This window comes from Pygocentrus nattereri, chromosome 7, assembly GCF_015220715.1.
Source record: "Pygocentrus nattereri isolate fPygNat1 chromosome 7, fPygNat1.pri, whole genome shotgun sequence".
Classification (NCBI taxonomy): domain Eukaryota; kingdom Metazoa; phylum Chordata; class Actinopteri; order Characiformes; family Serrasalmidae; genus Pygocentrus; species Pygocentrus nattereri.
The window spans coordinates 45,873,342-45,887,967 of NC_051217.1; the positions used below are offsets into that span (position 1 = coordinate 45,873,342).

At 44.6% G+C, this 14,626-nt stretch overlaps 1 protein-coding gene across 1 annotated transcript in view; it reads left to right on the forward strand.

Moving 5' to 3' along the window:
• The first annotated feature begins 8,017 nt into the window (after nucleotides 1-8,017).
• Nucleotides 8,018-14,626, forward strand: part of sema6dl (sema domain, transmembrane domain (TM), and cytoplasmic domain, (semaphorin) 6D, like) — a 200,062-nt gene continuing 193,453 nt past the window's right edge. Inside the window, exon 1 of the mRNA XM_037540236.1 lies at nucleotides 8,018-8,161. The gene's annotated coding sequence lies outside the window, so the exon portion shown is untranslated. The remainder of the gene's footprint in view (nucleotides 8,162-14,626) is intronic.

The following is a 14,626-nucleotide window of genomic DNA, read 5'->3' on the forward strand; positions in this document are numbered from 1 at the left end:
AAAAAACGATTATATATTTAGACAATTCTAAATAAAATAGCAAGAACTATATTTTAAAACTTAAAAAAAAAACTTTGCACAGTAAGGAAGCTTTGGGTGCTCAACTCACTGACAAACTTTTGTCTGTAAGTTCTCCTGTTGTCCCTCTTTCTGTATATAACACCTTTCTATATCCCTCGCTGTCTTTCTCTCTCTCTCCCTCGCTCATTTCATCCTTTTCTCTCCCTCTCTTTCTGCCGATAGCGCCTCTCTCTGCCTCTCTCTCTCTCTCTCTCTCTGTCCTTTAAGGTAACGTAACACCTGGATTCATTACGCTCTCATTAACGGCTCTTGATTGAACAAATGTGGCAAAATTCAATACAACAGTGCTAATTACTCAGCACATCCGGCCCGCCCCCCCCACCCGCCCCCCCACCCCTCTCTCACTACCACTTGCTTTCCCAACAAAAGACTCCAGTGTCTGTGTATGACAGAGTGAATTGGCACAGCCAAATATGGTGACACTACTGAACAGTATGAGCCAATATGAGTCATTACTGCTGATCTGGGACTCCTTTTAGTTGATCCTAAATCTGAACCAAGGTCCTCATTGACACGCCCAGTGTGTGAAACACACCCTGGTATTTGTTGCTTGGCGTGGATTAGGTTCTAACTCTCACCACAGCGGCACTCATAAGATAAGACGAGATGCCTTTATTGTCATTGCACAGTGTACAACCAAACTGAGCAGCAATCCAACAGCACTTTACACACTAAACAATTAGACATAAGGCTAAAATATATAAAGTGCAGATTTAAGAAAAATAGTACATACTTAAATATAAAGAAAAAGGACTATAAAACGATATATTCCAAACAGACACCAGACAATAGACAAGTGGGGCAGCAGTTAGTTATCGCACATTCCTGGACAGCTTATAGAGTTATATAATATTACACACCTTAAGAATTACTGCACACTCGAGCACAAATAGTGCAGTGAATCAATAAACAGGACAGAGGCGGAGTGGAACGCTGGAACAGTGTACAGAGTTCTCTGAAGTCAGTGCCAGTACAGAGCAGTAGTGGAGTTCAGTCGGTTCTACTGAGCTCATTGTTCTGTAGAAAGTCCCTGTCAGTGGGTCTGGAAGTGTTCAGTTCTCGCACGGATCTGGGGTAAAAGCTGTGTTTGAGTCTGTTTGTCCAGGACGGGATGGACCTAAAGCGTTTTCCAGAGGGCAGCAGGCTGAACAGATGATGTCCCGGGTGAAATGTGTCCTTCAGGATGTTGGCTGGGCAGTGGGCAGCAGATGATCTTCGAGGTCGTGTTTATGACTCCCTGCAGTGCTCTCCTCTCTGCCACTGAGCAGCTGCTGGACCACGTTGAAATGCAGTGTGTCAGCAAGCTCTCAATGGCAGAGCAGTAGTAGGACACCAGCAGCTTCTCCTGAAGGTTGTTTTTCCTGAGAATTCTCAGGAGATAGAGCCTCTGCTGCACCTTCTTGACCACTGCCATGGTGTTGGTGGTCCAGGAGAGATCTTCAGAGATGTGTGTGCCCAGAAATCTGAAGGGAGGGACTCTTTCAACACAGTTCCCAGTGATGTACAGTGGTGTGGGGACCGCTCCTTTCCGTCGGAAGTCTATAATGAGTTATTCTGTTTTTGAGGAGTTCGGGGTGAGATTATTCCCTGAACACCGCTCAGTCAGTCCCTGGACTTCATCCCTGTAGGCGGTCCAACCACTGTCGTGTCATCTGCAAACCTTACTATGGTGTTGGAGGAGTGGGTGGAGACACAGTCATAGGTGTACAGAGCATAGAGAAGCAGGCTAAGCACACACCCCTGTGGTGCTCCGGTGCTGAGTTTAAGGGTGGAGGGATGATGGAGACCCAATCTTACAGACTGGGTGCGGTCGGTCAGAAAGCCTTTGATCCAGAGGCAGGTGGGTTGTGAAAGTTCCAAGTGTGTGAGTTTGGTCACCAGTCTGTGGTGATGACTGTGTTAAAAGCTGAGCTGAAGTCTATGAAGAGCATCCTCACATAGCTCCCCTGGTGCTCCAGGTGTGTGAGTGCTGTGTGAAGAGCAGTGGACAACACATATGACGATGATGATGATGATGATGATGATGATGATGATGGGCTCAGGACAACACATATGATGATGAAGGTGATGATGGACTCAGGACAACACATATGATGATGATGATGATGATGGGCTCAGGACAACACATATGATGATGATGATGATGATGATGATGATGATGATGATGATGGACTCAGGACTACACATATGATGATGATGATGATGATGGACTCAGGACAACACATATGATGATGAAGGTGATGATGGACTCAGGACAACACATATGATGATGATGATGATGATGATGGGCTCAGGACAACACATATGATGATGATGATGATGATGATGGACTCAGGACAACACATATGATGATGAAGGTGATGATGGACTCAGGACAACACATATGATGATGATGATGGACTCAGGACTACACATATGATGATGATGATGATGATGATGATGATGATGATGATGGACTTAGGACAACACATATGATGATGATGGACTTAGGACAACACATATGATGATGATGATGATGATGGACTCAGGACAACACTTATGATAATGATGATAATGATGATGATGAAGATGATGATGATGATGATGGACTCAGGACAACACTTATGATGATGATGATGATGATGATGATGGACAAAACTTATGATAATGATGATAATGATGATGATGATGATGGACAACACTTATGATAATGATGATAATGATGATGATGATGATGGACAACACTTATGATAATGATGATAATGATGATGATGATGATGATGATGATGATGATGATGATGATGTTGACGTTTGATAACTTTCGTTGTAAGACAGGCCGACTGCTCAACTAGCTGGCTAGCTAACATTTGCATCTTTCATGGTAAAAGTTCTACAAAAATGACCAAAAAGCTGCACGTTTCTATGCCTAACTACCAATTTAGCAGGAGTCTGACAGAAGTGTGCCGACCTTAAGATGAGAACCTTTAGCAGCTCTGCTGGCAGCTCCTGATTTAGCTCTGCTTCTTCTTTCAAATTTCCTGATGATGTCACAGACGCTAAGAGATTTTGATTGGCTGATGTGTTTTGTTGGCCTGAGGGCTTCATCGCAGTTGTTGCCCTCAGGACAGCGTCCACTTGGTGCTTCAGGGGTCCAAGATTTTTATGAGAAGGTCCTGGACCCCTCAGGACCCCCAGTATTTTGTGCCTTGGTCACATCACTAAATCTCAACTATACACTGACCTGTCAGGTAAAAGTAGGCCTGATGTTTTATTGTGTGTGGCCATTATGATATAGAAATTCTGTTTGCCAGTCTTGGTAAACAGAACTTCGTAAGTCATCTGAGTGCAGCTGTCTTATAGAAAACTCTGAAATTCATGAGTTTACTGCTTTCCAAAGACTGCCCGAATGCACCATATGTCACAGACATGCTGGGGGCACTGCAGGTGGTCAGAATAGGACTACGTGGGTGTGCCGCATTGATGTATGGATAGCTGTTTTCTGAAATAACACCATCTTAAAAACAAGAAAACAGTCAGCCTGAAAATGTTTAATACTGAAGAAACATCTTAAACAGCAGATGGTGGAAGAAGAAGACCGTGTGTGAAGGTGTTGGTGACTTTGAGCGGAGATGACTTCACGCTGACACAGCCAGGTGAGCTCCAGTCCAGTGTTCACACGCAAAGGACGAAAGAAACATTTACATTAATAACTGCTGCACTATTTAAGGTGGAACGGGAAAATTCGGGAACAAGAACTTGGTGAATAAGAAGTCAGCTTTGTAGAAAACGATGCCTCCCTTTATTTTCTTTCTTTGCAACCTGAAGACGAGGCTAAAGTCTAAAAAGCAGCTCAATTTGACACTTTAATCCTCAAGCTCACGACGAGACTCTCTGCCACTGAGCAGCTGCTGGACCACGTTGAGATGCAGTGTGTCAGCAAGCTCTCAATGGCAGAGCAGTAGTAGGACACCAGCAGCTTCTCCTGAAGGTTGTTTTTCCTGAGAATTCTCAGGAGATAGAGCCTCTGCTGCACCTTCTTGACCACTGCCATGTTGTTGGTGGTCCAGGAGAGATCTTCAGAGATGTGTGTGCCCAGAAATCTGAAGGGAGGGACTCTTTCAACACAGTTCCCAGTGATGTACAGCGGTGTGGGGACCGCTCCTTTCCTGAAGACGAGGCTAACGTCTAAAATGGAGCTCAATTTGACACTTTAATCCTCAAGCTCACGATGAGACTAATGAAATCCACAACACTTTTGGTGGTGGCCGAATTACAAGGAAAAAGGAAATGGACTGGAAATCTCTTCTCTCACGGCAGTGCGGTTTGGGTGGCATTTGCTAAATTGAATGAGCCCACTTTACTCACTAATGCCAGTGTATTGACGCGTTCCAAAGCCAAGGCTGCAGCCGAGTTAGTCTGCATTTCTCGGCTGCTATGTCATAGATGGCTGATCCAAAGTGAAGGACCCCTCGTAAACAGCTAAGACATGAAGCCTGCGTTCGGAGTGGTTTCAGGATGCAGCAGATGGGTCCTTCCAGGCCTTCCGTTACCCACAGTTATCCGCCAAACAAAGCTACTGGAGCTTCTTTTAAAATGTAAGTTGCTCACTTCCTTGAATCTTTGTTAGCTTATAAAGTGACTGATTAATTAAAGTACATGTACATATCGCTGTTGTCGGAAGAAAACCTCGTATCTCCAAAATGGTAACTGTACAGGAGAAGTGAAAAACCTACAGTACTTGTAATGTAAGTCAAAGGAACCAGAATTTTTTCCAGGTCATTTTGGGTTCTTCCTTTTAGTCCATTCATCATGAAATTTACACACAAGGTAAAGAGCAACAAGTATTTTCAAATTATGTCAAAAACTGAAAAACGAGAAAAATGGAGGCAGCAGTGATATGTAGTTTTTTGTACTACATAAGCTTGTTGCCGTATTAGCTCCATAGCAACAAACACAATATATGTACAATGTACATACAAACACACATGAATCAGCCGGTCAAATCATGCACAGATTACATCCATCCATTTTCCAAGCCGCTTCTCCATGAGGGTCATCTCCATGAGGGTCCGCTTCTCCATGAGGGCCTATCCCAGCTGTCATGAGGCGGAAGGCAGGATACACCCTGGACAGGCCGCCAGTCCATCACAGGGCAGACAGACAGACACTCACAGTCACTCACACCTAGGGGCAATTTAGCACATCCAGCTGGCCTGACTGCATGTCTTTGGACTGTGGGAGAAAACCGGAGAACCCGGAGGAAACCCACGCAGACACGGGGAGAACATGCAAACTCCACACAGAGAGGACCCCGGTCACCCGGCCAGGGAATCGAACCCAGGCCCTCCTCATTGTGAGGTGACAGCACTACCCACCACGCCACCGTGCCGCCCCTGCACAGATTACATTACTACTTAATTACTACTAATCCAGCTGCAATAGGGCTTTAGGCAACTCAGCTGATCCTCCTCTACACTCCTTTACTGTGCTTTTACATCATAAGCCCTGCCCTTAATTGCACTTGGACTGACACTGGACACAGATATTTACTAACCTAGTTTTCACTGGTAAATATTATGCAGCTAGCTTTAATCTCATTCCCCTTCTCTCTACAGACACTGTGTTTGCCCCCCTCCCAGGGTCAGCGTGGTCAGCCGGTTCCAGGAAGAGGACACGCTCAGCAGCATGACAAGACATCTCTGTATTGTGCTGCAGAGATATCTACTGAACTAACCAGCCTCCCGTGACCCGTCCTGTCTCGTACTACCAGTTTGCAACATGGGAGGATGAAGAAGTTGCCGCAGAAACTACAAAGAGAAGAAGTGACACAAGTAGAAGCAAAATAGGAGTTAGCATTGGCACTGCTTTTCACCACTGGAACTCTTGGTGAGCAAAGGGATGAACGTTGATGCTGAACTCGCAACATTTCTTCTAGACTGGTAAGTAATCAGGAGGAGGAGGAGCGGCCGTGTGGAGAATGAATTTTACAGGTTGTATCATCTTACATATGGCTCCTTAAAATGAAGCACAGCTAGAAATAAAATAAAAATAGCCACAGCTAACTAACAGTGACAAACAGAAGCAGGTTTGCGCAAAACAGCTTTAGTTTTTTTTTCGAGCTAAAGAGGTAAATTAATAATTAATGCTATAAGCAGGTTCACTGTAGGTGTAGTTACTGCTTGTTTCCTTATTAAGCAATATAGATGTGACATCACCTTGCCAGATAATAGTACAGGTGTAGTTCTCTCTGGGGATGAGGGGGATGTGCTGCTCAACCAGTTAGAGAAGATGAAGATGGATGAAATGTTCAACATTATAGAAAAAAATAGGATAAGAGATTTAAGTCAGCATCTGCTGGAAAAAAAAACAGCTTTGAACGCTCAGCTGGTCTTTCAGCTTGGACAACCTGGTAGACCAGCTGAGCTGTCGAACACAAACACACTAGTGTGACCAACTTGACAAAGCATGACCTGCTTGATCAAGCTGGTGGACCATCTTGACCACCATCTTTAACAGCTGACCATCATAGAGTATGTTCTCATTTGAGATCAAGGTTTAGATGGTATACTAGCTAGGCTGGTAGCACAGCATGAGCAGTTTGACCAAACTGGTACATTAGTGTGGCCAACTTGACCAAGCTTGTCTACCTTGTCCAGCTGGTAGATCAGCTTGTCCGCCAACATAGGATATGTTTTCATTTGAGTTTTATGGTATGGCTGGTCCACCAGCTTGTCCAACCTGATGTTGGTAGACCAGGATGACCAAGTTGGTAGACCATCATGACCTCTTGACCAAGCTGGTAGTCCAGCATGACCTGCTTGACCAAGTTGATAGACTAGCATGACCTGCTTGACCAAGTTAGTAGACCAGCATGACCAAGTGGGTAGACAAGCATGACCTCTTGACCAAGTTGGTTGACTAGCATGACCGGAACAAGCTGGTAGAACAGAATGACTTGCTTGACCAAGCTGGTGGACCAGTATGATCTGCTTGACCAAGCATGTTACCCAGTATGACCTGCTTGACCAAGCTGAGAGACCAGCATGACCTGCTTGACCAAATTTGTAGACCAGCTTCACCTGCTTGACTAAGTTGGTTGACCAGTATGACTTGCTTTACCAAAGAGTATGTTTTCATTTAAGTTACTTGGTATGGCTGGTCTACCAGCTTGACCAAGTTGGTATTACTAGAATGACCAGCTTGACCAAGTTGGTAGACCAGCATGAGCTGCTTGACCAAGCTGGTGGACCAGCATGACCTGCTTGACCAAGTTGGCAGATCAGCATGACCTGCTTGGACCAGTTGACCAGCATAGGGTATGTTTTATGTAATATTCAACTGACCATCTTACACCAGCAAGGATCTAGCTGATGATCACCAAAGACCATCTTAGACCTCCTAAACCCACCAGCAGCTAGTCTTAGCCAGATCCTTCATGAGTGTAACTTTAATGTTTTCCAGCTATTCATTACTAGACGCAGAGTAAGCTGCTGTAGCTTATCTAGCGTTGGCCGTTGATTGTTTAGAACTTAGCAGCCTGGCCCAACTTCTGAAACACTTTTGCACTCGATGTTTTTGTAAGAATGCTGCCACTGGCTTTGTTTGACGTTCTCCGACTCGAGGGAGATGGAGAAAATGGAAATCAAATTATCCGTGTCTGCTAAATCGCAGCGATACCGCTTTGTGTATCGATCCCCGTTCACTTCCATCAGTGGGTATTATCCAAAAAATGATCCAAATGCGGATGATCAATTTGTCTCACATTCTTGCTATTGTCTGAGGATTCTTATCAAGCAGAAACACACAGGCTTCCCTCCAGCTTTCTTTTACTCGTCTCCACACACACACACACACGTTGTGATCTGTGTGTGTGTGTGTGTGTGGAGGGGATGAGCTAAGCTGAGCTGAACTCCCCTGAGTTTTGCAGATGGGCAGAGTCTACAGCTCCGTTTGTGTGAAAGTGTGTGTGCAGTGGAAGCAGCAACGAGGCACACACACTCTCCCGGCTAGTAGTCTGCCTCCCGGATCGTACCGTCACACACTCCGCTCTCACACTGTGCTCGCGAGGAGCTCCACGTTTCTCTTGTTGTCAACCTAGAAAGTAAGTGCTTGCCTTGATTCTCTCAGCTGAATATGTTTGGGGTGCGGGGTCGGAACAGCCAGGCTGAGAAGCCGAGATGCCCTCAGAGATGCTCTCGCTTGTTCTCTATCTAAGACTCAGTGCTGACGAATGTCTAGCAGGCTTTTTGGCATGTGTGTGGGGTTCTGGCACGAGCGGAGAAGTTGAGAACGCTCCGTCTGGTTTCTGACCGCAGCGAAGTCCTGTCTGAAGCAGATCGATGTGGACTCGCAAAGCAAGCGCAGCCGTTAGAAAAAGCACATTGTGTTATACGCAGGGCTGTCAAGCCATAACGATAAGCGGTCACGATTAATCGCGATTAATCGTGATTAATCGCATTCCATTCGTTTGGTTTATAGCAATTCGTCTTATTTGCTTTTTTCCCGTTTCGACTTTTTAAAAGCAGCACATTATGTTCCAGCCATTTGAATGGACAAGATTGGCTTCATCAGAACAAACTTTCTCTTTCAACATCATTCTGAACGCACGAGCATGAAAAGTCCCGTCGATGCGGAAAATTCCAAACAGTTTCCGATTTTCAGCACAGGTATATTCGCGCTTACGGCATCTGTCTCCTAATCTAAGACCCATGTGATACTGTACCAGATTCAATTCTGGCAGAACATTGTTCCAAAGCAGATGAAGCCCCCCCTAAAGGCAAGTTTTTAGCCCTTAGAGGTCTACAGGCATTAATGTTGTGTAGCTGTAGTCTAATGTATTGATTTAGTCGATTAATCGATTCAGATATTCACAATAATCACAGATAATTGCATTATTTTGTGCAGTTAATCGGGATTAATCGCATTTGTCTTGTTTGTTGCAAAAGATTTTTTTCCACTTAGCCTTAAACCTTAAAACAAGCTTCATTACAATGCACTTATTCCTTTAAACTGCATTATTTTGAACGCAGTTTTCACACGAACCTGAGCATGAATATTCACATCAACACAGGTCCAACATGAGAACGCAGCTTCCGGTTCTCAGCACAGGTATGTCAGTGGTGGAGGTGGGCGTCTGTGATACTGCGCCGGATTAAATTCAGAAAAATTCTACAGCCAAGTTTTCAACCCTTAGAAGTCTACAGTCAGTTCTGTTGGTTGGCTATACTCAAATGTATTAATTTAGCCTCTCAAATAATCTCAGATAATCACAGTTTATTGCATTAGTTTGTGCAGAATAATCGAATTGGCTTAAAATTCAGCCTAATAGCCTGGCCTAATTCTAGCCCATTTTTTTTAAGTGGAACAAATGAGCTATTCAGAAGCACAAGTTCTGTATAACTTCTCCAGGTAATTTGCATGATAAATTGGCCCAGATTGATGGAGAATGTGTTGTACATGGTTCTATCTAGCGTGTGTTATTATGCATGTTTATATGTAAATATGATAAATGCAAAAATAAAAAACTGGTTTACTGGAATGAACTGATGAGCTGTTTGCTGGACACATTCAGATAATGGCACAAGTGAGAGAGAGAGAGAGAGAGTGTGTGTGTGTGTGTGTGTGTGTGTGTGTGTGTGTGTGTGTGTGTGTGTGTGTGTGTGTGTGTGTGTGCGTGTGTGTGTGTGTGAGACCCCGTTGCTCCGGTCGCTGTCGCACAGGATGGTTACTGTTTAGAGCATCTGCAAAATTGCATAGCAAAAAAGCCTCAGCTCAGCATTGTCACACTCCCTCCCTCCCTCTCTCTCTCTCTCTCTCTCTCTCTCTCTCTCTCTCTGTTAAAGGTCAGTCAGAGGTCAGACAGACTACGGCTGTATAAAAGCGTCACAATCACTGTTTTTAACACCAGCAGAAAAAAAACAAAAACAAAACAACAACAATGAAAAATCCCCCCCCCTCTCTCTCTCTCTCTCTCTCTCTCTCTCTCTCTCTCTTTCTTCACTTCTTTGTCTCTATATTCTCCTGTTCCACTTCTCTCTCCCCTACTCTCTCTCTTTACATTCTCCTCATTCTCTCTCTCTCTTCCCCTTGCTCACATACACCTTATATCTCTCTCTCTTTCCTTCTCTCTATTATCTCCTTCTTGTCTTGCTTTCTCGTCCTTTCTCCTTTCTCTCTCCATTCTGCCTCCTTTCTGTTTCTCTGTCTGATCTTTCTTCCTCCCTCTCCATCATCTTTGTCTCTTTCCTTGTCTCCATTCTCTCTTTCCTTCTCTCTTCTCTCTCTCTCTCTCTCTCTCTCTCTCTCTCTCTCTCTCTGTCTCTCTCTCTCTCTCTCTCTCTCTCTCTCTCTCTCTCTCTCTCTTTCTTTGTTGGGTTGCCAGTGCTTGGCTGCTTTTGGCAGCTTCCATATTGTCTGGAAGCCACACCCAACCACACACACACACACACACATGCACACACACAGTGCTGTATCAAAAGGTGGTCTCAGGTGGTCTCGGCAGCTGAGCGTCTGTAACAGTGACCTGTTCACCTGCACGCCTCTTCAGTCAGTTCAGCACATGAACCCAAGGACAATGGACCCTAAAGAAGAAAGAGCTGCTCATCTGCCGCCAGAGGAGTTACTCAGCACACACGTCGCTGCAGGGAACAGTGAAATCATTTCATCATCTTCAGCGAGAAGAACCGGAGCTTCTCTGTGCTGCTGTGTTCTGTCTCTAGCAGAGTTCCACAAAATTTAAGCAGGAGAAGAAAATGCAGATGAATCGGTGTTGGAATCAGCTGCTTTACTGCTGCATGCATCATGTTTTTCTCCGTGGTTTGGACTCCAAAAAAAAAAGGAAAATCAAAGGAGCATTTGGTCACCGCCGGGACAAAAGCTTACATCTCTGTTTGTCGTTTTCAGGGTTTACCTAAATTTAAGAACATCAGCTGCCTTTAACACTGAGACAAAGTCTTACAATGAGAACACACAGAAAAACGGCCAGAAATGACCTGGAATAAATCACTTCATCACACTTTTTCAGGAAAAGTTGGAACGTTTTACCCTTCACCTGTAAAGATGTCGCTCTCTGGAGATGAAGCAGCTTATTTAATCCACATAAACATTAAAGCGAGAGCAGTGCTGATAATCGGGAGAGGAGGGAGAATTCCCGGCGTTCTGGGCCACTGTGACTGTGAACAATGTGTCTAGCAGCACATATGAGCACCTGAACACAGTGATGCAGCCCCGGCTTGCTAACCGTAACTGTGACTGATACCCGACTACCCCATTTATCCTATTTGCGTAGCCTAACCAAACCAAACCAACCATACGCTCGTGGTAAAAAATAAAAAAAGTCAGGCTTTATTGTTTGGGGCTTTGGCAAAACTGTAAGACGATGGAAAGGCGAAGGTCAATCCAGCAAGATCCAAATACAGAGACAAAAATAACCAACCGGATCCACAGAGCAAACTCAAAGACACAAAGTCGAAGAATCCAAGGCAGGTCAGAAAACACAAAAGGGCAGTCAGGGGAAAAAAAGCAGGCAGTAGTTCTCACAAGAAGAAGCAGAACCTCACGAAGAACCTCATCTTTACACTAACTCCAACTAGACCAGAAGAACAGGTGATCCAGGCTAGTGTTCAGGTGAGAGTGAGCGATGATCGGAGCGCTGTGGAGGGCCAGCAGGCACGTGATCTCCCAGAGGAGTCCATGGATGTGTCAGAGCCGGAAGGATGAGTGACACATGATTGATAGTGAAGGTGCGGCAGTGTTGGTTGTGATTGTGTGAACCCAGCTTTCTGATTGGTTGCCTTGGTTTTGTATCAGGGTGAAAGTATTGGAATATGTAGGGTGCGGACTGCACTGCTGTCATGAATAGCCTACAGCCTGGTCTAATGACTCTGCTGGACATTGGGGCAGTCACGGGCTGGAGGTTAGGGAACCAGCCCTGTGACCAGAGGGTCGCTGGTTCAATCCTCTGAGCCGACAGTCCATGACTGAAGTACTCTTGAGCAAGACACCTAACCACCAACTGCTCCCCAGGTGCTGTGGATAGGGAGGCCCACCGCTCCAGGTACCACACAGATGGGTTAATTGCGGAGGTGTAATTTCCCCGTTGTGGGACTAATAAGGGTCTCTTAGCTTAACGAGATTGTGCCTACCCCTGTGGAGTTTAGGGCGGGCTGGTCTGAAAACGAGACCCTCCCAGGCTCTCACGAGTGATGTTCCTGTTCACATGTTCTCGTTTGTAGTTTGTGATACAAACTGAATAAAAATCTCAGCTTTGTCAGGTCACGTTCTTCACAAACAAACGCAGCATTCAGGAACCGCATTAGTAATTTCATGTTTTTTGCATGAGCCTTAAGGAGTTAATGCACGTCTGAGTGTAAGAACCACATACTGCGTTCAGTGGGGAATATAGAGCCGCCGCGCGTTCAGAGGAAGCTCTGTTTATCCCCCTGAGACCCAGCTCTCGCCTGGAGTTGAGCACAAAGACACACACATGCATTCACACCTTCAAACACGCGCACACACACACACACACACACACACACACGCATCTACCTACATAGATGTCCCTGATCTGAATTTAAAACAGGTTAGTGGGGAGATGCGGCGGTGGGGGCGGTGGGGGCGCTGAGGGGGCGGCTAAAAACAACAAAACAACAGAACTGAACTTTAAACTAATTTGAACATAGTACAAATCTGTACCTGCTTGATTTAGAGTGGAGTTTGCATTTTTATTTATTTATTTTAGAAACACGCGGTAGCTGCACTGTTTACGTTAATGCTGTGGTTTTTTTGGACGAAAATGCCTTGTTGGTGTGAGAGGTCAGAGGAGAATGGGCAGACTGGTTCCAGATGATAGAAAGGCAGCAGGAACTCAAATCACCAACCAGAATCTCTGAGGAACGTTTCCAGCACCTTGTTGAAAGTCTGACACGAAGAATTAAGGCAGGTCTGAAGGCAAAAGGGGGTCCAGCCTTTTAGTAGCAAGGTGTACCTAATAAAGTGTCCGGTGAGTGTAGATTGTTTAAAAAATTGTAAAAAAAAAAAAAAAAGCTAAACGGTTTTGAGTGATGTCACCACTTATGTCATACATGCACTGCCTAAAATTTCAGGACCCCCAGCTTAAAGCTAGACTGTGCACTAGACTGCTGTGTATTAATGCCAGTGGTGGAGAGTAACTGAGTGACTGAGTAACTGAGTAACTGAGTAACTGAGTAAATGTAATGAGTTTCTGTACTTTAGTATTTTTGGTGTATCTGTACTGAAGTTTCTCCGTTCTGGGCGACTTTCTCCTTTCACTCCACTACATTTCAGAGTCTAATATCCGACTTTTTCCTCCTACATTTTGAGAAATCTGTCGTTCCTTTTGGTTTCTGTGTGTATAAAAACGTAACATGTCCTTAGAAAATATGATAAGGAGTGATGGACGAGGATGAGAGACACTGTCTGTGATCAATTGAGACGCTGACCTGGTCAAATCGTGCCGCCTGAGACGAGTGCGAGTCTGTCGTACGATTGAGAAAGGCCATAATATCTTTAAGAATAAGACTAGTTCTCTTGTGTAAGAAAATTGGAGAAAATAAATTAAGAGAGTTCTTCAGAATTTATTTCATAACATTCAACAGCTTTTTTCATGAGAATGAAGTTTAAAAAAAACTCATTTTAGAAGATTTTCTCTCTTGAGACACTTTCGTGAATCCAGCACCAGACCGTGCACAGCATTCTTCATCAAAATCATCATCATCATCACGACCTGATCCTTTCTGAGGAGAGTTTTGCTGAGTTTTCTCCGAGTTGAAGCTCTGCTGACTGCCTGCAAGCTGGCCTTACCCATCGCGCAGTGGCTACCAGCCGAGATGGTGAAGAGCATCTACTCCACAAAGGCTGAATGTAGGAGAATTCACACGCTGACATCACTGTGTAGGGATTCATTATGATGCATGACTGGAATTCGTCCCACTTCCAAGGCTTTAATTCAAGAGTTCTGTTGTTTTTCATCACACAGATTTTTGGGAGTGGACATATAACAATGTTTGTGCTATGAATGCAAATAGAGAAATAATCACACATCAGCTGTTTCTATTTACACAAACGTGTTCTACGCAGAATTTGCAGCATTTTAGAACAGAATTCTTCATATCGCTGCTGCGGGAACAAAACCTCGTTTCTCCATTTTTGTCGATTTTCAGTTTTTGACATAATTTGAAAACGCACGTTGGCCTTTATGTTGTGTGTAAATTTCATGAAGGAGGGACCAGCATAAATTGCGGTAAATGACTTGTAAAACATTCTGGTTCCATTGACTTCCATTAAAAGTAAAGTTTGTTTTCTCCTTCTCCTGTGAAGTTTCCGGGTTTTTTTGGAGATACGAGGTTTTGATCCGACAGCAGTGGATATACAGGCCAGCGATTCGGTGACATGCCAGCTTTGCGTTAACAGGACCGTAAACATGTTTCCTTGTATTTGTGAGCACAATTTTACGGAGCCCTGTTGGTGACATCCTGTATAAATAAAAATAATACTTAGTAAGGCGTGGGAATGAGACCTATCGCGTGGCCACGGCTTAGTAAGACGT